Genomic DNA, 23947 nt, shown 5'->3' with positions numbered 1-23947 from the left:
CGTATGAGGGCATGTCGCACGAAGAATTTTTGTGCTGTACCAACCACTACCAACACGAACTACAGGAGAACTACATTATAACATATGTGTGTAATGAGCAGGGTTGCCAAATGCGTGAGACACACGCATTTGACCGTCTTCACACGCCACACATCCGATTTCTCACGTCGACAAAAAAAAATCTAGTTTATTTACCTCTGATCCACATCTATGATTCAATGAGTTACTAGTTCGCTCTGGCGCCAACCATCGTGATATAGCCTAATACTTAATTCGTGTCTATTTTACATCCTCCCGGTAACAATTTACATTTGCCCCCCCGCCCCCCCGTCAACAACTTAAACTTGCCAAACAGCTTTTTCTTTTTTTTTCTTTTTTTTGGGGGGGGGGGGGGGGGGGGGGTAGTAGGTGGTACGTGGAGGTTTTTCGTTTGACAGTTGGTGGTACTTTGTCTAAAAAGTTTGAGAACCACTGTAGTATATAATATAGCCACTCATCAAAGCTGTTTCTGACAGCTGACTGGTTTATACTTGATGCATCGCGAGCGGTGCGAGGGTTCGCGCGAAAATGACGTAATCGCAGTCGCACCGCCCGTGCGCGAGGGCCTCACGCGCTGTTGATTCGCGAGGTCGTGCACCTCTCGAATTTTGTAACTTCGCGCGCGCCGCGCCTCAGCGCAATGAACAAAGTCATGTTTGCAGGGTTCATACACCTTTATAAGATGGAATTCAAGCACTTGTACGTCACTTTCAAGGTCCATTTCAATATTTTCCAGCACGTTAAACTTAATTAAGTTAAATATTTATACATATAATCGAAATGATTCAAAATAATTCGCTTTTTATCACGTTTATTTTCAAACCGCCCAATCTTAACGTCTTCACGAGAACTGTTCAGTCAGACAGCTATTTGTTGTGAAACGAAGTAGTTACAATTTCATTTTCAAGTACTTTATTAGCCTAAATTCCAGCACTTTCCAAACCTGGAACACAATGCAACTTTAAAATTCGTCAGGTAAATGTTTTCCTTTCTTTTCTGCGCTCCAGATTTCTGTATTTACTTTAACTATCCACCACTGTATTTCCCGCTGTTGGGCGGGTACCAGCCGGTTACGGTCGGTGCTGGATCAAACCTTTTTCCAGTGGGAGGCGGGGGTGTATGCACTTAATGGAAAATATGCAGATAGGTAAAAAAACATATATATTTTAGCCATTGAGCTTATTTTGAGTACAGAATTTTACATTAATGAAAGATTTCAAGATTATTTAAAAATTATAGACTTAAATAAAAAATAAATTGCTGGGCTCTTTGATGGGCCCCCCTGGCCCTGGGGCCCGGGACAACAGACCCGGTTGTCCCCCCCTGTCGACGGGGCTGCATGCACATGTGTCAATATGGGGGAGTGTGTTTGTGGGGGGGGCGCAAAAATATTCTCATCTACTAAAGGGGGGCACAGCAGAAAAAGTTTGGGAACCACTGGTCTATAGAAATATGTGGAACATCAACACTATTACAAAGAATCATAAATCCAAAGATCAAGATCCTCAATTGTACCCCAAACTTACAACAACCCCAAAAAGGGTTTTTTTGTGTGAAAAGAGTTGTCAGGAAAAAAATAAGGTATGTGTGTGAGTGGAGAGAAAAATAGTTCTGTGATCCGATACTTAAAGAGATCACAATTGTCCAGTCCTACCACTCCCTGATTAGCGGCGGTCTGCAGAACAACATGGCAGTGACGACAGTGGAATCTTCAAGGGGGAACAGAACTGGAATAGGGCATAAAAAAACCAGCCTGCACACACACGTGCAAAATATATATATACAGATAAAAACGGTCTGCAACAGAGTTAAATTTAATTAGTGGTAGGCTGTTAACGATAACGGCCCACCACAATAAAAAATACTAAATGCGCACTAGTACTTTTCTTTCAAGTAGCGGGCCACAAAATATTGTTCTGCGGGCTGCAATTGGCCTGCGGGCCGCGAGTTTGAGACCCCTGGGCTAGAGCAGTGGCGTGCACAGACATTTTGGGGGGCAAGTGCTCAGGGGGGGAAAGGGCTCTTTTTAGCGCACGTGGAACACTTCATTATAAAAAAAATTACACACACACGTTGAATGATATTTGACTTTTATTTGTAACATTCTATAAACTTGAGTTTCCACACCACCAACTGATAAAATCCATATCCAATATTAACTATATACAGTCATTGTTAAGTCCTTCAGTTAACTTCTGTTTACCCTCCACTTTACTGCACAAGAAAATGATTTCACGTTGGGCTTAGAGGGCAAACGGTACGATTTGACTTGATGTGTATGTGACCTGGCTGGTGGGGCACGGGAGAAGAAGTCTATCTGTGACCGTGCGTGCTGCGCTGAAGACGCTTCCTTCCACTCGCTGAACTGAACTGCTGCAGCGCATCTGGTGTTAAAGGAAGAGAGAGGTCGGGTGTGTGCGAGGTGGGGGCGCATTTCAGGGCATTGTTTTTAATCGCTCAGGTTTTCAAAAGATAATTTCAAACTGGCCTCATTAAAATGTTAATAATAATAATAATAATAATAATAAAAAGTTTCAAAAGGGCACTTTCATTGATAAAGGGCAGAGTTGGTGGTGCTTTAGCACCACCTGATGTCTATGTCTGCATGCCTATGGGCTGGAGCGTAATCCAGCGTCGCTGCCATATTGGATGGGTCTCCTCACTGAAGGCTCACCAGACCTAACGCAGAGAGAGCAATTATGCCAGTATTTTGTGCATCCTACGGTTGCTATAATTGGCGCAGTATCTAAATCAGATCGCGTGGGATTACTTTTCACATGTAAGATTGAACAATAATTTTGGGTATTATTATTTATTTAAATAACCAATAAATTTGGTAAAATAAATTGATAATAATAACTGAGTTTTATGTTATGTTATGTTTACACTATTTGTCAGACTAGTTTGTAGTATCTGAATTTCAGATTGACCTTTTTTCGAAGCGGGGCCAGGAATACACAAAGGACCAGAGAGTTTGCTCTCACACTACACCTCCATGGTCATACCTGAGGGATTCTCCGCATCTTCCTCTGCCAAATCCACATACATTGCAAAGATGTAGTTCATGTTTTTTATTACACAATTTAAAGATATATATATATAACTAACAGGGAACTGATGTACAAGTTTTGAGCTTGTATGTGCTATTTTTACCATTTTTGCATCTTGGAAAAAGAACAATCTTAGAAAAAATGAAAGAAAGAAAAAGTCCCCAAAATAGGTTAAAGCACTTACATAATTTTTTTTTCTTTTTTCATAAAGGTGGATGCAAGCAGTGGATGCCAAGCCCGGGCTCAACACAGCAATGTTGGACATGTTGCAGAGAACACATGAAGAGGACCCTGCAAAATATGGCTCTGTAAGCCCTCATGTTGGATGTCCTGGGAGGTGTACTGTGCAAGCCTTGTCAAAGCTGCTGTACCCTCATCCTTTGACCAGAGCTACCACCTGCTTCAACTTAAAAACAATGGTGGTCTGATGATCACCTCAGATGGAACAGTGAATGTGGTCAGAGCAGCAGAGCGTGTGATATGCCAAAAATTAACAGGTGTCAGTGTGTGCTTTGTCAACCAATTCATTCGGGCTGAGATTGGTTCTGAAGATGTGTTTTTACTCAGGGAGCACATTGCAGAAACCCAATTTGGAATCGAGAACCATTATTTCATGCTCCTGTCATTTGTTGTCTCTGTATTTCACAATATAAGGCTGCAACACATCGCAAAACAGTTATTGTTCAAGGGTTTTAGATCCTCAGCCCCATATGTGTGTATATAATGTGTGTGTGTGTGTGTGTGTGTGTGTGTGTGTGTGTGTGTGTGTGTGTGTGTGTGTGTGTGTGAAATAGTTTCACATGAACAATAAAACTTTATTCATTAAATTATAAAATGAATTAATTTATACACTTATTACTATGCCATATCATATGTCTGTCTTTGTTAAAGAGCATAGTATTTCAGCATGAAAGCATGTATTTAATGTGTATGTAATATGTAACAGCGTCCTGTGTCATAACTACATCTCTGCTGTTTGTAACAAACCAAATTGTGTGAAAATCGGGTAAAGGTTCACAGAGTTGTGATTATCATAGTGCTATTATACTCCTTTCTCAGTACAAATAAATGTACTTGGAGCACAGAGGAGACCCATCCAATATGGTGGCAGCCTGTAACATCGGCACCAATAGGCGGTGTCGGTCCGTGAGGCGTCTGTGTATATTATGTCTATGCCTAAAGATAATTTAATTTAATATCCTCAGGTAATTTTCTTTTTTTGTAAATGATATGTTATATGTATATTATATGTAGTTGGAGCCTGCAACTACAATCCAGCTGGGGCCAGGATTTATAACCCCAGTGGGGCCGACAAATGTAATGATTAGAACCTTTCAAAAAGCCCGTTCTAAGCCCAGGCCCAGATAAAACCCATACTGCTCATTTATATCACATGTGGGGCCCATGTGGACATGTTGGATGTGGAGATATGGCAGGTTGTGGTGCCGAGGTCACTGAGGTCCGCTGTGCTGGAAGCCTGCCAAGAAGGTGCAGGCTCTGGCCATTTCGGTGTCTCCAAGACCCCGTGCCGCTTCGCCAACGCTACTACTAGGGTCAGCAGCAAAGGGATGTGAAGGACTTGCACAAGGGACCACTGGATCAGTACCGTGCCCAACTTAAAGAGCAACCAGCGGAAGCACCAATGGAACGGGTGGCTGTGAACATCATGGGCCCATTCCCCTGCACTTTGAGTGGAAACTGCTATGTTCTCGCCGCCATGAACTACTTCACTAAGTGGCCGGAGGCATATGCCATCCCAGACCAGGAGACAGAGACGGTGCCTAATGCATTAGTGGAGGGGATGTTCAGCCGGTTCGGGGCAGCGGAGACCCTTCACAGTGATCAGGGTGGGAACTTTGAACCCAGGGTGTTTGCTGCCATGTGCGAAACATCTCGGGATCCAGAAGACTCGTATCACCCCACTCCACCCACACAGCGTTGGTCTGGTGAAAAGGTTTAACAGGACACTGGTCCAGCAGTTAGCTCAGAACACCAGCAAGACTGGGACACCTATCTCCCCCTCATCCTCATGGCCTACAGGTCAGCAGTTCAAGACTCCATGCAGTGCACACCTGCCCTGCTCATGTTGGAAAGAGAGCTGACACAGTGTTGAACAAAACATATCTAGCATTATGTATTTTTTCCTTTTCTTTATATATTATTGCACATATATTAAACACTAGTATTACCAGATGTGAGAATAAATTTGATTATAATGCTTGTTTCTGTCCTTTCTTTCATCACCATCTATATCTACTTTTTCCACTTCTACCATCCACCTTTGCCATAACCCAATATCCCTGTAATAATAGCCTGTGATAATTGAACTGTATGGATCCTTACATCTTATCTCTGTTTTAATCAGATACTCTGTCGCATTCCTGAATGCTCTAACTAGATTTTATAACTACAGCAATAAATACAGTTGCACAAAGATCACACATTTAATACTGAAATTAAATTATTAGGAAACTTAAGAACTATTATATTGCCAAAAACTGCATCTAGGAAAACACCAAAAAACCAAACAATATGTAAATTACAGTGGAACGATTAATGGAAACCTATAGCACTATAACGGTGTTCGTTTTCATTTTATTCACAAACACTGTTAAGTCATATCGACACAAGCTCACTTTCAGTCAAAATTGATTTTCAGGTTACAGTTCTCACTTCACATTTGAAACCAAATACCATTAACTACATAAATAGGTTCGCACAAACTGGCACTTGGCACGCCCCTTTAAAAGCGTATTAGACGCATTGGAAACGCCGGGTATCCTACTGAGAGAAGAGCTAGTAGTAACGCGACGTATGCGGTGCTAAACATACGCACAGCAGTACGCCAATGTGTGGAGGACATGATTTACCGATAAGACGGATAAATGTCGTTTTTACTTATAAAATGCAACTATCGTCAAATTATTCAGTATTGTAACGTATCTACATCTCCGTGGGGGAAATGGATAATTATGCACTTGGTGGTGAGATTAAAACGGTAAGAGCGTCGTCCTACATTGCTGTGTTGCCCTGTCGGTCTCTTCATTATTAAATATCCTTAATATGACGAGGAAATAACGATTTTACTTCCGCTGTACTGTCCTATACCATGTTTAAGTTTTAGATATAATAATTTTAGATCGTTTCAACTAATTATATGACGTGAGGTTTTTTTATATAAAATGATGCATGCCTATATTAGCGAAAATATCCCCGTGTGCATGTTCGTCGCTTATACGATCATACATATGTCTGCCGTTCAAAAAATAGTTTCATTTTGAACATGTTTTAAATAAATGTTTTGTGGATTATGTTTTAACTACCTTTACTGTATGGGATTTATAAAACATAGGGTGCGTAGGTACTCGATTAATAACTATAACGGTATAGAAGGATTAAAATGTTTTTTAAAAGGTTTATTATTATTATTATTATTTGGGAATTCACGGGAATTTCGAGGCTGCCCAAAGGCAGGGACGTCTTACTCGTGAAACTGGACTAACCTCTAATGATGCGTGATGAAACTCTTCGCTTGTGTCACGTGATTTAAAATGCTGTAGGGTTGTACGTCATATGATGAGGGAACACGACTGTAGTGCCTATAGAGTATGTACAAGATTTTACTTGCTGCAGACCTTTACAAAACAGGAGAAAATACACTTATAAGTTCATGACTGTTGTTCAGAATTTAGTGGCTGAAACAAATATTAGAAATAATACTGATGACTCTTAATAAATAGGTACAACATCTTTCTCTCTCTAACTCTCTCTCTCTCTCTCTGTCTCTCTCTCTCTCTCTCTCTCTCTCACACACACACACACACACACACACACACACACACACACACACACACACACACACACACCAATTACATTTAGCTCAGGTCTCTCTCCCTCTTTTTCAAATATTCATCTCAGTACTTAACCTCACTTTCCCGTGCAGAGGTAGCCATTGTCTATTCAAGAGTGAAAATAGGTTAGAGAATGTAAGAGGCCATATGACCTCTAAAACGTAAGATATTCTTGAGTTAGTATGTGTCAGCCTGTATGTCTCTGTAAAAATGGCAAACTCAGTTATTTGTATACTTTGCACTTTTTCTGGTGGCAGAGTTGAGTCCATGTGAATCTGACACTGCTGTTTTCCCCATGGCACTTAATGGGAAGGATGAATATGTATCATCTTTATGGGTATTTATTTACGTGTTCTCTATGTAATTCTTATTCTTAAGAGTCCTAGACTTCTTGATGATGAGTAATAGTAGTCCATGGCCCTGGAGATACAGCTATAGCAGGGGTGTTGAGAGGGGCCAGGGCAGTGGGTTGATCCTGCATCCATAGCTGGCAGGATGTGGCAGGCCCAGGTTGGATAGCAGGAAAGGCTTGTCTCTCCTTGTTTTAGTATTTCTCGTGTAGGAGGGCAGCCATTTGGAAAAAGAAAAGAGGGACAATTAGCTCTGTATGGGATTATATGTGGGAAAAAACATTTCTGGAGTGTGGCAGCAACTCTGGCATTAAATGATTACAGCCTAGCTAAAAGTGCAGAACCAGAAGGTAGCCCAGACTTGGGAGCATCCTGAGACTTTGGCATCCACCCACTACTGTCAACAAACTTGAGTGATCATGTGCAGTGACAGGATGACAGCACCAGCACCTCAGTTTACCTTAAAACTCTTTGTCCATGAAACCTTGGATCTGTGACCTTTAGCTAAGGGGCCACATTAATTACCAAATGCTAAACTAAATAAGTAAGTTTTCATCCTAGACCTCAAGATTGTGACTGTCAGAGTCCTGCACACATTCTGGAAGGGTTGGGAGGCCTTATAAGAAAAGGCTCTTCCCCCTGCTGTTACCTTATTACCGTATTTCCCAGACTATAAGCCACTTTTTTCCCCACTATTTGAACCATGCAGCTTATAATGAGATGTGGCTTTTCTGTAGATTTTTCTTCACCCGTAAGGGGTGGAGCAGAAAGTGAATCAGGTGGTCAAAGTTGTAAATCAAAGAAGAAAGTGCTCATTTTCATTTAGCACATGCAAGCAGCAGGCACGACGGATAATTTTTTTCAAACCAACATGTGTTGTGGCAAATTCAGACTCACCTCGTTTGCACATGCATAAAGACGCAACAGATTATATTGTTGATTTATGTTTCTATGCATAAATAAGAGCTAGACTTTAATTATCCACCACAGCAAACATCACGGCATTATCTATGTCCAAAGTCCTGGCTCAAGGGTGTTAATTATTTTAAATAAAATACACACTTGGCAATGTTACGGAGATATAGAAAAGCTATCCTAGTAGTATTATCTATGTATTTATCAAGTGATAGTTCAGAGTCGAGTATGACACCGAGATGTTTGGCTACTATATGTAGATATAGTATAGTAGATCTGATCTGATCTGCAGGTATTCTCTAAGCAGTCTTATTCCTCTGGATCTGATGGTAGGTAGGTTAAAGTAGTTAAGTAAGAGAGGGTTTCAATAAACTCTGTTGCAGCTGATGAATTTATCGAGCATTTTAAACGATGCAGAGGAGACAAGTGGGTATTCAGGTTAAGCTGTAGTTCGAATGAGACTAGATAGAGGTCGGAGATTGCTGCAGTTTGAGGAAACATATTTGTTATCTACGTCGATACCCAGTATCAAAATTAAATCTAGGGTATGATTACAATAATGAGTAGGTCCTGATACATTTTGTGTAAAGCCAACAGAGTTCAATATTGAAGTAAAGGCCCTTTTCAGCAGACCCTCCACCTTATCAAAATGTATGTTAAAGTCTCCTACCATTAACTTTGTGGTCACTGCATAGTGTAAAATCTGCTGCAAAATCGCTGAAATCGTTTATAAAGATCTGGTGGTCTTACAGATTAGTAAGTGAGAAATCATTCTTATTTGTTGCCGGATTACTTATATTAATAGTAGGGGTGGGCATAGATTAATTTTTTTATCTAGATTAATCTCATTGAAATCTTGAAATTATTCTAGATTAATCTATATTAAAATGGCTCATATGCGTGCTACCCAAGTAATGACTAAACGTCAGTTTTTTTTTGTTTTTTTTTAGTTTTATTTTAAGATTTTTAACTTTTAACATACATACAAATTTAAACACAATATTTAAAACACGGTAACCAGTGAGGCAATAAAGAAGGTGTAAACATGTTAAAACAATGTAAGAAGTAAATAAATTACAATAAAATATAAAAATCAGAAATAATGGGGCATTAAGACATGTCAAAACTCACTCAAAATCTAACACAAAATTCCAAGTCCAGTTATTTATACAATTATCAATAGGGGGTCGTCTACGGGTTCAAAAACTCTTAAGATTGGACTCCATATATTATAAAATTTCTGTGGGCTCCCTGATACCTCATATCTTAGTTTTTAAATATGGAGAACTCCAATTAGTTCCTTCAGCCATGCTTCAAAGTGAGGTGGTGAGTCAGATTTCCACAATTTCAAAATACACCCCTTAGCAATAACCATCCCATAAGCTACTACTGTACAGGCATTATGATCCAAACCTTCTAACATGCTGGAGGAACCCAGTAAAGCCAAAATAAGGTAAGGATTTAAATTTACATAGTGCAGCAGAGTACCACCTGAAGATTGAGCACCAAAAACTACTGAGTTTAGGGCATGACCAAAAATGATGGGCAAGTGTGCTAGGAGTGTACCCGCATCTATCGCAGGCAGGAGAGGTTTGTGGGAAAATTCTATTTAATTTGGCCTTGGAATAGTGTAGTCTATGTGTAACTTTAAATTGTATCAGTTGAAGTCTCGTGTTGATTGAGCAGCAATGGATATTCTTCAGAGCTTGTTTCCATAAATCATCGTGGATCGTCATATTAATGTGACGTTCGGGGCTGGACGAAGGACGAGACACGGGAATCCTTGTCTACTGACGTCACGGTTCTTTTATTCACAAATAAAGCGCACGAAGAACATCGACTCAATCACAACAATGTGTAAACCATAGACAACGACGAGCACAGGACACTGCGCGAGCGCACATTAAATAGACAAACCACATTAGCCCCACGTGATTACGAGACAAGTCACAGGTGATACTGATTATTCACACGACATGCCATAACCACGAATATCCATAGACGCAGACGATGCACGTAGACTACGTCAACACACGCCCAAAAGGGAGGGGCCGGGGTCCTCAACGTGACAGACGCCCCCTCCAAGGGCACTACCCGTCCCGGGGTGCCAACAGGACCGAGTGCCCCGAACCCACGACGATGGGCGGATCCGACGCGCTCAGTCCTGCGTCTGGGAGGTGACTGCCCTTAGCGAAGCGTCCGTCACGAATCGCCTAGCACACCCTCCCTGGGAAGACCGGGGAAAAGACGTTAGACAGGTTGAACGGGACGTTCACAAACATACACACAGGAACGTAAACACATAGAGGAACAAACGGGAAAAATGGGTTTGGTATACACACGGGAAGACTCACAAACACTGGGACATACAAACACGTAACAGGCGCCAGGCTACGCGCCAGGAGGAGAGCGATGAGAGGGGAGAGGTCGGGAGCTGCAGGTGCTGCGGTGGGCAGTCCCTCTCCTGCCCTCGCTGCGAACCCTACGCCGGGTGCAGCATGGCTGGCGGACGTGCCCGGTGCAGCGCGGCTGGCGGACGTGCCCGGTGCAGCGCGGCTGGCGGACGTGCCCGGTGCAGCGTGGCTGGCGGACGTGCCCGGTGCAGCGCGGCTGGCGGACTCTCCCCCCAGCTGGTCGTATGGCCCCTCCACCTCGCTCCACGACCCTCCTCTGGAGTTGACAGTAGGCGCTTCCACTTCCCTGTCCGTCGCCTCACTGTCCTGGCTCCAGCTCATGGGCTGCTCCGGGCTGCCACCCCAGGAGCAGTCCATGCTCTCTCCTCCAGAGCGATTAGAGGACGGGGTCCGCCTCCCTTTAGCCTTCTTGGCCGACAGTTCCGAGGGGGGAGGGCTCTCCTCTTCCTCCTCGGCATACGAGCCCTCGGTCGGAGGGTAATCCCCGTATTCCCCCTCCCCATCGTCGTCATCGGGGTCCTCCTCCCCACCTTTCCCTTCGGTGGCAGAGGGACCTATAGGCGGAGGGAGATAATCCTCCTCCTCCTCTTCCTCTTCTTCACCGTAGTCGATGGTGGTGTCCTCGCTCACCGACGGAGGGTAGTCCTCCTCCCCCTCTCCACCATAGTCAATGGTGGAGACGTCGTCTAGAGACGGGGGGTAGTCCTCTACCTCCTCCTCCACCTCCGAGTCTTCTGACCCGAACTCGCTCTCTGGGGTGGCACCTATAACACAGGAACCCACCCGCAGAGGCGAGGGGGCGCGGGAAGGCGAAGGGTGTAGCTGCCACCATAGACGCACCGCCCCCTCACGGAACATTTTCGCTGTTTCGGGGTCCCTGCTGTTGAGCCCCCGAGCCGCGGCCAGTTGTTGAGCGCACACGGGGTCCTGCTCCAGCTGTTCCAGCGTGGGCGTGTTCTCCTGGTGTGGGGCTTCGCGGCGCGGGGGGGAGGAAGAAGCGCGGTGACGCCGCTTGCTGGGGCGCTGTGCCTTCTTCAGCCGGGTGGCATAGCCTGGCATGGTTAGGGTGTCTCTGACGGCTCGTCGTTCTGTGACGTTCGGGGCTGGACGAAGGACGAGACACGGGAATCCTTGTCTACTGACGTCACGGTTCTTTTATTCACAAATAAAGCGCACGAAGAACATCGACTCAATCACAACAACGTGTAAACCATAGACAACGACGAGCACAGGACACTGCGCGAGCGCACATTAAATAGACAAACCACATTAGCCCCACGTGATTACGAGACAAGTCACAGGTGATACTGATTATTCACACGACATGCCATAACCACGGATATCCATAGACGCAGACGATGCACGTAGATTACGTCAACACACGCCCAAAAGGGAGGGGCCGGGGTCCTCAACGTGACAATTAAGGTCTTCCTCCCATAATTGTTTTATTTTTACTGCCGGTTGAGAGATTTTAAAAGAAAAAAATGTTGACTAATGAGGAAATCAAATTTTTAGCCTCTGGGGGGCCTAACAAGATCTTGTACAGGGCATTGTCCTCAGGCAGGAGGCCAAATGAGGGAAAATTTTGTTTTATGTAGTTTCTTAATTGCAAATATCTAAAAAAGTGAGATTTAGGTAATGCATATTTTGATTGTAATTGTTCAAATGAACAAAGTTTTTTATCTATATACAGGTCTTTTATAGAAGTGATACCCTTGTGACTCCATTCCCTAAAGACACTGTCTGTAAGTGATGGGGAGAAAGCATGATTATACCAGATTGGGGCATTCACTGAAGTGTCTGGAAGTTCACAAAATTTGCGAATCTGTAGCCAAATTTTTTCTGAATTGAGTAAGGTGAAATGTTGTTCTGTGCGAGAGGACCATGGCCTAGGGGATGAAAAGAGAATTGCCTGGAGGGACGTTTTCTGTATCCGACTCTGCTCAATCGTCAGCCAGGAAGGCATGTTTGTAGAAGGGTTTTGGCCCTGAGCTAGTTGCCAGTACACCATTATTCTAACATTGGCTGCCCAGTAATAATGTAAAACACAAGGCAGGTTCAGACCGCCATGCTCCTTTGGTTTCTGTAGGTGTTGTTTAGAGATCCTGTGTGCCCTATAACCCAGATAAATGGTAAGATAATAGAATCGACTTCTTTAAAATAGGACGCTGGGATATAAATTGGAATATTCTGATACAGGTAAAGAAACCTTGGTAATGAAGCCATTTTTATTGCGTTCACTCTACCAATCAGCGACAGAGGCAATGTTCTCCATTTTTCTATATTCTTTTTTAAGGCATTCAGCCTTTCAATAAAGTTGTATTCAAAAAGTAATTTTGGCTTTTTAGTAATTTTAATGCCCAAGTATTTAACCACCTTTGCTGAGGTTTTAAATTGAGTGGAAGAGATAAATGTGGGATCTAGCTCAGCATTCAGAGATACGAGATCACTTTTCTGCCAATTAATTGTATATCCAGAAACTGTACCAAAGCTATTTATTATGTCAAGTATGCGTGGAACCAATTGTTCAGGGTCGGAGATGTCATCTGCATAAAGCGATATCTTATGGTCTATTCCTCCAATGGTTATTGGTCTAATTATTGTATCTTTTCTTATGCTAATTGCCAGTGGTTCAATAGCAAGAGCAAACAGGAGTGGAGAGAGGGGACAACCGTGACGAGTGCCTCTCTGTAGAGAGATTGTGACTTATCCTGATTAGTTACTATCGAAGCCGTTGGATCTAGATATGCCAGTCGTACCCAAGAAATAAAGGAGTCTCCAAGACCAAACCTCTCCAAAACTTTCAACAGATATCTCCAACAGATATCTTGACCTGATCAAACGCTTTTTCTGCATCTAAGAATAACATGCCCTTTTTTGAACCCACATTTTGGTAAAAATCTTAAAGTCTAGATTAAGCATAGATATTGGGTGGTATGAGGCTGGGTAGGTTTCATCTTTCTGGTTTGAGTAAAAGAGCAATATCTGCGCAGTATAGCGTTGGGGTAGCTTTTTCACCTCAAAAGAATGGGACAGTATTCTGAGTAGGAGTGGAGAAACCTGGTTGGAAAACGTTCTATAGAATTTGGCCCCAAAGCCGTCTGGGCCGGGGGCCTTGTTAATGTTGAATGATTTAATAGTGTCCTGTAGTTCAGTCAAACTTATAGGGGCATTTAAAGCTGCACACGAATTGTTATCAAGTTTCGGAATAGGTAAACTGTCAAGCCACGCATCAACATCCCCTGTGGCTTTAGATTTATATAGCTCCTGGTAAATTTCTGCAAAGCGTTTGTTTATGTCCTTGGGATTTGTGAGTACTTCTCCTATGCTAGATCGAATCCCCCCGAAGCTGTCGAGCCAACAATGTATGGGGTTTATCCCCAAGTTCGAAGTAACCGAGGCGGAGCTGGAGCAACTGGTCACTAGCTTGTTTATTTAGAATTGTATTATATTCGTATTTGAATTTAAGAATTTCTTGCAATGTTTGACTGCTGCCATTTTGTCTATATAATGCCTCTAACTGAGATAGCTTGGAGTCAATATCCTTCAATCTAGAATTTCCAAGTTTTTTCATTGATGCTTCATAGGAAATAATGTGGCCTCTCATAAATACTTTTAAGGTTTCCCAAAGAGTAGAGTCTGAGGTGTCAGAGGTATCATTGGTGTCTAAAAATTCTTCAAATTTACCTGAAATATATTTGCAAAAGTCAGCATCATTCATAAGGGCAGGCCACAGTCTCCACGAAAATTGTTGCTTTGGTTGGTTGAAATGAAATGTGACAGTGACTGGTGCATGATCTGAAATTATAATGTTATGGTATTTGGAGTCCATGACACATGGCAAAAGTTTGTTGTCTAATAAAAATAAATCAATTCGTGAGTACGAGTTATGCAGTTTGGAAAAGAAAGAGTATTCCCTATCTGTTGGATTTGATGGACTTGATTGTTTTTTGAAGATCTGTCCAGGTGCAAGTCCAAAACTAAGTTGTAATCTCCTGCCACAATCAAATTAGTGTTTGTAAGATCTGGTAATTTCTCAAATATTTTACGAAAAAAGCCTGCATCATCAAAATTTGGTCCATAGACATTAACTAGAGTTACATGTCTTAAGTAAAGCTGACTGGTTACTATGAAAAACCTGCCGTTAGTATCAGATATTGTCTGCAAATGCTGAAAAGGTATGTTCTTCCTAATTATGATTGCCACCCCACGAGCTTTGCTCGAGAATGTTGACTGAAATATATGTCCTGCCCAGTTAAGCCGTAAATGGGTTTGTTCGGATGGCCTGATATGCGTTTCCTGAAGAAACATCACATCGCAGTGCATGGATTTCAGATGGGCAAAAACTTTGGTTCCTTTAATAGGGTGTCATAATCCTCTTATATTCCAGCTCATCATAGTGACCCCTATGTTTTTTCTGGATGCCATGGGAGAATAAGAATTTTACATTGTGAGTGACTAAAAAGTTGAGAGCCCCTAACAAAAATATATACAAGCAAAAACACACAAGTGTGCTAAATGTGCACACAATCCCTACCACGTCCCTATCCCACTTTCCCAAACAAAGCGGGAGAGAAACCCCCAAAAACATAAAGCTAAGGGATGAATTTAACACTACCCAGCAAGAAGCTAAGGTGTGACTACTCTAATAACAGACCTCCCCTCTGATATGGCGTAAACTTAAAATAAACAGGACTTCGCGCGCACTGCAAGTTAGTGCTCCCATTTAAACCAGTCTAAACTTATCAAACAGATCACATTTAAAAGTACCGAAACCAGTGTTTACATGCAAAGAATATAACATGTGCAACTATATTGTCCCTTAAAACATTGTATCCTAAAACCGTTACCTGGTAGTTTTGTTTACTTTCCTTCCCCTTTCAAAGTGGTCACAAACGTACCGCAACATGTAGACAGCAAACATTGTCCTGATCGTTACATAGCCCCAGACTGCGCCCATGGCGAGTTCATTTGATTTCCAAATTGTCCGAGAAACATTTGGCATCCTCTGGAGTGTTAAATATTTTGGTGTTGTTGCCATGTGTAACTATCAGTCGGGCGGGGTAAATGAAACCCGTGCGGAAGGCCCGCAGCCTTCATTTTTTTTCTCGAGTCATCAAAGAGTTGACGCCGTTTCATTATTTCGGGTGGAAAAATCCTTAAAAATATAAATGCGCCGGCCTTGTTAAGACAAGGGAGATTGTTGCATTGCCAGCCGCATTATCTGCTCCTTGACCTGGTAGCTGTGTATCTTGGCTATCATGATCCGTGGTCGGGAAAGATCGCTCGTCGGCAGTGCCTCCAGCCGGTGTGCCCGTTCAACTTCCACAGGCTTTGAGAAATGTTCTTTCCCTAAAATGTCGCAAATAAAAGAGGTAACAAACTCGGTCGGCCGTCCCGCTTCAACTTTCTCGGGTAGTCCAATTATTTTTATGTTGTGTCTCCTGGAGCGCGCCTCGAGGTCGGTAACTTTATCTTGTAGGGTCCTGTTAGCTTTCACCAGTAGCTTAGCCTCTTGCTCTAGCCGAGATAGCCTAGCATCGTGCTAGCCACTCATTTCCTCTATCTCTGAAAGACGAGTAGCGTGTTCCGTTAAAGTTGCCTGGTTGGCTTGAAAACAAAGCTCCAGAGAATTAAATCTGCCTTCCATTTTTTCACTCATTTCCTTAATGGCAGCAAAAATAGTCATACTGTCTTGTGAGAACTCAGCGGGCATCTCAGCCTTTGCCGTGTCGCCATGCGGTTCATTTAGGATTTTCTCATCAAGTTTTCTCACCGGTGGTAAGTTCTTCAGTGGCATTGTCGTTAAAGTACCAAGAACAGTATCTCAAAAATGAATCCTAGATAGTTTCTGGACGGGAAATATTATATTATCATTAAACCTCGATTTATCAGAGAGGAGCTCTGCTAGACACGTCTACTACTTATCGTACGCCATAGCGCCCCCCCTAAAAGTCAGTTTTTGAGATAGGGTTTCTTAATACAGAGGGTGCATTAGATCAGGGGCTCATCTCCTGTTTCCAAAATGCATCAATGACTGCTTGAGAAAGCTGTTCTACTTTGATACTTGAAGAAAAAAAACATGCTTAATAAAATGTAGGCTACTCGTGTTCAACGGTTTATTCAGTTAAACATGAATTTGTAAGCCTACATACTGTACATTAAAAGGGGTTGATAACATGTTTATTCAGCTAAACATGATATTTGAAATGTAAGCCAACATTTAGTACATTTAACCTCACGAACGTAATTTGGGGGGGACTTTTTCAAAAGCCAGTTTTGGTCCTCTGCAGTTTTAACGGTTAAAAAGAAATATTTAAATAGCGACGAATCTAGTGCTAGGACCATGCAGAAAACGACTCCGAGCTCCGCTCCGAGCTCGGAGCTCGGAGCTCGGAGCTCCGCTCCGGTAACACTTTACGTTCCTAAAAATGAATTTTCCATGAAGCAAACCTGGCGACTTCGTGGCTGCATCCATGTAAACACACGTCCGATTTGTAATTCACAGGTTTGAAAACTCGTTCTCTCTGTGCAATTTGGTTAGGAATACAGCCGAGCTAAACTATCAAGTTGAAAGTCATCATAGTTTGCTTACCCATTTTGACCCAGTTCCCAACCAAACTTTAAGAATAGATTAATGGTGATAATTTTTATATCGCCCGATAAGAGTATCAAATTAACAAATGCCGTTAACGGCCCACCACTAATTAATAGATAGCATCTCAAAAGGATTGAAGATATCTAAGTGTTTCTAATGAATTTCCAAAGAATTTCCATAGATTATACATATTCCTCCTCCTCTGCCTGACAGTCTTGCTTTATGTACATAACTGTATCCTGCAGGGGTGGCTTCATTTAAAGTTAAATATTCATCAGATCGAATTTAAGTTTCTGTGAGACACAGAACAGCAATTTTCTGGCCGCTTATAATGTCCTTTACAATAGCTGCTTTAGAATTGAGTGATCGAATATTGATTAATCCGATTTTCAGATTGGTCATATTGCTATAATCGGATGCGAGGTTTGACTAAGATGGACTATTTTAATGTACCTATAATTGAATTTAACCTGGAGCACAGGAACTGTCTCAATCCTGATGGAACTAGGTAACGCCTCTTGGCAGCTCGCAGACAGTCAGTTTATCATGTTTGTCTGAGGCTTGGTTGCAAGTCCAGATTGTCAGCAGCTCCTAATACTACTCTGCCGACTAAATAACAGGCTATGGGCTATGCTGCAGGACAGCAAGGCAGCGCCATCCCAGGTGGGGTGGACACCATCCCTGCCTAAGAGACCAGGCCTGCCCTTGAATGTTTTATAATTATCAATATAGCCCACTTGATTTTCGGAACACATTGGGATGAGACCAGCGCAGATTACCGCATCGGACATCTTCTGGGCCAATTCAACACTAGAAGCGCCGCGCCTCATTTACATACTTATACCTAGAAGCGCGGAGGGCCGGTCATCTGACCGCTTTCACCACCTCCTACTAGCGCCGTGTTGTTTTCACCTACTTAAAGCGCACCTCGGCTGGTCAAAAGACCGCTGAGTCTTTACACAGGGGAGCTGGTACTGACACATAATTAACGCTAGATGGCGTTTTGCACAAAAGGAAGAATGAGCCTCCCAAACAAAATATTCCTAATGGTGACATTTGCACGTAACGTCAATAAGTTAACAAATTAATGTGACTAAACCTTTTAGAATCAGTGCCTTGTGACCTTGTTCTCAGTAGCTTCCCCATTGCCAGTTTTGTTTAGTTTCATATTGCATTTCCTGGTTTGTGCGAAAACGTAAATGCAAAATATAGTTTCAGTTTTGTTTCTTGGTTAGTGTAATAGTTTGCTTGGTTAGTGTAATAGTTTGCTTATTTGTCTGTGTGTTATTCTGTTGGCATATATGACACTATATTATCGTGTTCTTCGCCACACCACTAACCCACTGGCCCACACCCCCCACTGTGAAGCGTTCACGTCTTTTGTCTTGCTAATGCTACAGACTGCACTGCAGCCTTCCACCCCCACATCCACAGAAAGCTTGTTCGATACTCAGAGTAGCAAAGTGAAGCCCGCAGACCGAGCTAAAGCAAGTTTGTTTGTATACTCAATGTTACGCCATTTCAAGTTTTAATGTCTAAAAGTTGTGTATGTTAGTGAATTGTAGGCTATGGTGAACATAACAAATCTACAAATAAATGTCTATAATGTTTTGTGTTAGACAAAGAACAAAAAGCATAAATAGGCAAAATTAGTTACAAAAATATCATTATAAAAGGTAGGCTATGTACCTTTGCGTAACAAAATGCAAAATTAAAATGATACGGATGGCTTCACAAATATAGTTGCCTCTCTCCTCTCTAATGTTCACTTTTTTATCTCGCCGTATTGTGTTGCCGTTTCAAATTAGGTGTTTGATCGGTGAATAGCCGATGTGTGATCCCACGTCCTAACGACTGTGTTATCACCGAGCGTTATCACCATTCGGTGATTTACATGTAGCGTATATTGCATAAGTTTTGTTCCCCACCTCAAATTAAGTTCCATTTATGTAGTGAATTGTGAACTTGAGAATAAACCTTCACCGCTGTGGTTAATGTTCATGCACTGTTTGAACAATATTTATTAATTACAGCCAGGTTTTGGAGGTTGTAGAACACAGCTACAGGCCAACAATGGGTGCATGCCGTCTATCTTTAGCGTATATTGAATAAGTTTCGTTCCCCACTAGGGCTGCCATGATTAGTCGACTAGTCACGACTATGTCGACTACTAAAATAGTCGACGACTAATTTATTAGTCGATGCGTCATTTTTTTTTCCTCTCCAAACTGCTGTGACAGTTTCCACTGCTGCGTCTGCGTTTCTGTCCTTGACGCACATGCGCAGTTTAGTGGAAACCGGGGTAGACAGTTGACGACATCCCAGGACGTTATACAGACAGGCTCTGGTATCGTGGCTACCCGGCTACGGAACTCAAAAGTGCGGGATCATTTTCCGTAGTCGGGTTCCGAAACGCGTGCAATATCTGCAAGGCAGAACTTGCCTTCCACGGCAGCACAACCACGTACCTGAAGCATGTTGTGGCTACTTGTGACAACGATGAATAGGGACCGTCATCTCTGTAATCTAAATTGCTCGTTAGCTGCTAAAGTTACCATAAACAGAGCGTTAACTTAGTACTTACTTTCGGCGTGAGATATCAGATGTGTGGTGTGTGAGCGTGTGAAGACGGTCAAATGCGTGTCTCTCACTCTCAATGCGTGAGAGTTGGCAACCCTGCTTATCGTGGTAACTGTAAAAGTTAACATTAGTGATGGCGATTGGTTTAATTAGCCTTAGCACGCATTGTGTATTTTCTGTAACGTCAGTGAGACCAAAACTTTATTTTTGTGAATAACTCCTTAGTTTCAGGTCCCTACCTAATTTGATTTAAATGTAGCGAAGTTTGATGCCAGAGACTAATGAAAGAAAGAAAAACCTAAAAAAAAATTATTTATTAATGTAGGCCTATTTATTTTTGTGTTTTTTAAGGCAGTGCCTTATCCTTATTTTAATAATTGTTTGTTGCAACAAGCTGCATATTTCTTTAAAGGTTTAATGAACCATGATCTTAATTGTTTTTATTTTTAGTTATAGCTGAAATCTAATGATGGTTATATAATAGCAGTTGCATTCTAGTGTGATAAGCTGTATGTTTTATATTCAATTAACGTACAATCCGACTAGTCGACTAATCGTAAAAATTAATCGGTGATTAGTCGACTATTAAAATAATCGTTTGTGGCAGCCCTATTCCCCACCTCAAGTCAAGTTCCCTTTGTTTTGATTTGTGTGTCAGCTTCATACAACTCAACATTCAAAACACAGCTTAGGTGCAGTCTTTGCACATTTGCCACAGACCAGTCGCTTACATGTCTGGCAGAGGTCATACGTTTTGTTCCCTGAACATCTGCCGACTTGGCATTGTTTTCTTTTTGAGGGCGGGCAAGGAGCTTCAGGTAAAATTCGCTTTTGTGCCACTGCCCTAGCCGCTTTCACCATTTTCTGCTGTGCACACAGCTCCTTTACCAACTTGAGAATAAACCTTCGTCTGCTCAGGTTAACGTTCATGCACTGTTTGAACAATATATGTGCATTTATTGCAGCCAGGTCTAGGAGGTTGTAGAAAACCACGACAGGCCAAAGACGGGTGCCTCCCTTCACCGAATACAGTCGTGCCATTTGATCCATAACATCAACGCCACATTTAGTCGTGTTGTAATATGAAACAGTTTCAGGCAGTTTCTTTGCGCCATTATCAATTGAAACTGTCTGATGCATTGAGCTCAGGATGCATACATTTTTTTAGGTTTTGCCTGGTAAATCGTTAGTTATTTTTCCAGCCCGCAACACCTTGGTGGAAAATCTTTCAGACTGTGCCTGTGTACATGGGGGCATCTCACGTCTGATTTTATTCATCGTACCAACAATAGTGGTTTTGTTCGCCAAAAGGGTGTTTGCAAGTGCCAATGAAGTGAAGAAATTGTCAGTCGTTACATTTCTTCCTTTACCCGTGAAAGGCTCCATCAAACGCAACACAATATTTTCAGACAACCGTTGACCAGCCGGCCTGCTTTCATCTTTCCTTAGATAGGGAATGGCGTTCAGCATATATTTTGTTTCAACATCAGCGGCCACCCAGAACTTAATCCCAAATGTATCGGGTTTATTGGCCATGTACTGAGTGAAACGACAGCGAGCTTTAGTTGGGAACAGTTGCTCATCAACAGTTATGTTCTCACCGGGCGTGTAAGAAGCAATACTGTTTTTCACAAATTTATCAAATATCTCCGAGGTCATGGCAAATTTATCAGTTGCAAGGCGGGCAGCCCTTGTGCTCTTGTCATCAAAGCGCAGATAGCGCATGATATCTCTGAATGTCTGTCTAGACATTGTCTCTTTGAAAATGGGATTTCCTAAGTCAGCAGACCAGTATTCATCAAGTTTCATGCTTTTACCAGCTGTTATACCTCTCAAATAAACGAAATCCACAAATGCTTTCAGTTCGTCAGCTGTTAGTTTGAACTGAGCATTATTTCGTTCAGCCTTTGCCTCTGTGTATTTCAGAATTGCGCCCCCCACATTTCTGTGTCAATCAAACACAGTAAGCTGGTCAGTGGACTTTTAATTTTGTCCTTGGCATAACACGTAGGCCCTGGGGTTTCTCTCACAATATTGCACTCTTGTGCTCTACCCCGAGGATTGCCAGCAGTTTGTTCAAACCACACCGTACCGTCTTTGGCCTGAAATGAGTCACCACCACACTCAGTTTCAGAGTCCGATTCTGAATCAGATTCAAGATTCAGATCTATTTCACTTTCGCCCTCTCCATCCGACACCTCACATTGTTCACCCTCCGATTCCATCTCATCATTATTGCACAGCATGTCCAGCACTTGCTTTGGGGTGTACATGATTCTCTGTGCCATTTTTATAATGCACTATGCAACCGTTCAAACGCTCAAACCGAGGAGTCACGCAAACTGTGTTGCTGTTCGATTACCCAAACTGAGCTTTCAAGCAAACTGTGTTGCTGTTCGATTACCCAAACTGAGCTTTCAAGCAAACTGTGTTGCTGTTCGATCACCCAAACCGAGCTTTCAAGCAAACTGTGTTGCTGTTCAATCACCCAAACCGAGCTTTCAAGCAAACTGTTGCTGTTCGATCTACATGTATAACAAGCATATTATAGGGCAGTCATGGCCTGGCGGTTAGGGAACTGGTCTTATGACCAGAGGGTTGTGGGTTCGATTCCCAGACCTGAGGCCATGACTGAGGTGCCCCTGAGCAAGGCCCTTAACCCTCAATTGCTCACTTGTATAAAAATGAGATAAAATGTAAGTCGCTCTGGATAAGGGCATCTGCCAAATGCCATAAAATGTAAATGTATAACTGTCCTTGAATATCTCCTTTTAGCTAGCAGTCTAAGGTTGCCACTAATGTCCGGTGCTCTAGCTCCTGGTAAACAACTGACTATAACCGAAATTAGCTACTTTCACATGCCGAACAATAGACCAAAGTCTGTAAGACTCTAACACCGGAGTCATGGAGGCACTATCTCTTCCTGGCGTGTCCACAACTGCAACTGACTCTTGCTCTCTATCCTTTAATAATGAGTGGACTCGGCACTCTAAACGTTCCACTTTCGTCATGAGAGAAGTAACTAACTGGCACCTCTCACAAATGCTATCGCTGTTACTGCCAGTGGTGAAAGGGTCTAAACTAAACATGCCACACTCCGAACAGGCAAACAAACCAACACCAGCCATAGGTAAAACATACCACTTTTAGCGGATTTTAGGAACTTACGCTAGCAGACTGTTTTGGGAACAGACAACTGCTTGTCTTGACTATGGTAAAACTACCTGTGAAAATTGTCTAGGAAGGCAAATAGTACAAAAATATTACAAATTAGTTATCACGAATTAGAAAAACAATCACAAAATTTGAAAAACACTCGTCAACAGGAAGCAGCGTCTGCAGGCAACACTCAGCATGTGTCACAGAGCTCCAACAAAGCATGATTCAATCATAGGCTCTGTCGGATTCCGGTTATGGCGTTGGGCTAGGTGGTCACATGGCGGAGCTCTCCTGACCGAAAGTGTAAAATGTAATAGTTGGACAACAACAGAATATTGCTCTCAGCGCAAATATTCAGACACTCCTGTGTTCACTTCGATTTGCAATTAATATGCCGTCAAACAAGCCTCCTAAACCACCGAAGACGACCACAAAGTTGGACGCTCCTTCTAGCCCAGCACGACTAGCATTAGGTGCGGAGGCCAGTGGCAACTTGGCTAACTCCAGGCAAATTATTGCTGCTATCGAGGCGATGAAGGAGGATTTTGTGTCAAGATTTGATGGTCTTCTTGGCGCCATTCAAGGAATACAAGGTGAGCTGAAATAATTATCAGGACGCACGACAGAAGCTGGATTAGCAGTAATCACGTCCCTATGAGCTCAGTCTCACACAATGAAAACGACAGTGGAGGAGCTGATGCGGAAAGTGGATGACTTGGAAATGTCGCTCGAATCTTAAGGGGAAAAGAAGGGACTGCTATGTGCACTTTTCTTGAGAACATGATCCCCGAAGTGCTTGGTGAATTCCCAAAACCATTACTTATCGAAAGGGCTCATCGAATAGACAGTGTGCAGATGCAGTCTGACAACGACCGACTCCCTGTGCGTCCGAGAGTGATTATAATAAAGTTTCTAAACTACGCTGATAAGGAACGTGTCATGAGAGCTGCAAGAAATGTGGGCAATATAAAATACGATGAGGAGAAGATTC

General features: G+C 42.5%; 1 protein-coding gene across 2 annotated transcripts in view; it reads left to right on the top strand.

The window, feature by feature from the left end:
* The first annotated feature begins 5904 nt into the window (after positions 1-5904).
* Positions 5905-23947, top strand: part of ajm1 (apical junction component 1 homolog) — a 78710-nt gene continuing 60667 nt past the window's right edge. For both annotated transcript variants that reach the window (XM_076988289.1, XM_076988286.1), the window contains exon 1: positions 5905-6087. The gene's annotated coding sequence lies outside the window, so the exon portion shown is untranslated. The remainder of the gene's footprint in view (positions 6088-23947) is intronic.

Source organism: Brachyhypopomus gauderio, unplaced genomic scaffold (assembly GCF_052324685.1).
Source record: "Brachyhypopomus gauderio isolate BG-103 unplaced genomic scaffold, BGAUD_0.2 sc61, whole genome shotgun sequence".
Taxonomy (NCBI): Eukaryota; Metazoa; Chordata; class Actinopteri; order Gymnotiformes; family Hypopomidae; genus Brachyhypopomus; species Brachyhypopomus gauderio.
This window is presented reverse-complemented; position numbering and strand designations above follow the sequence as displayed.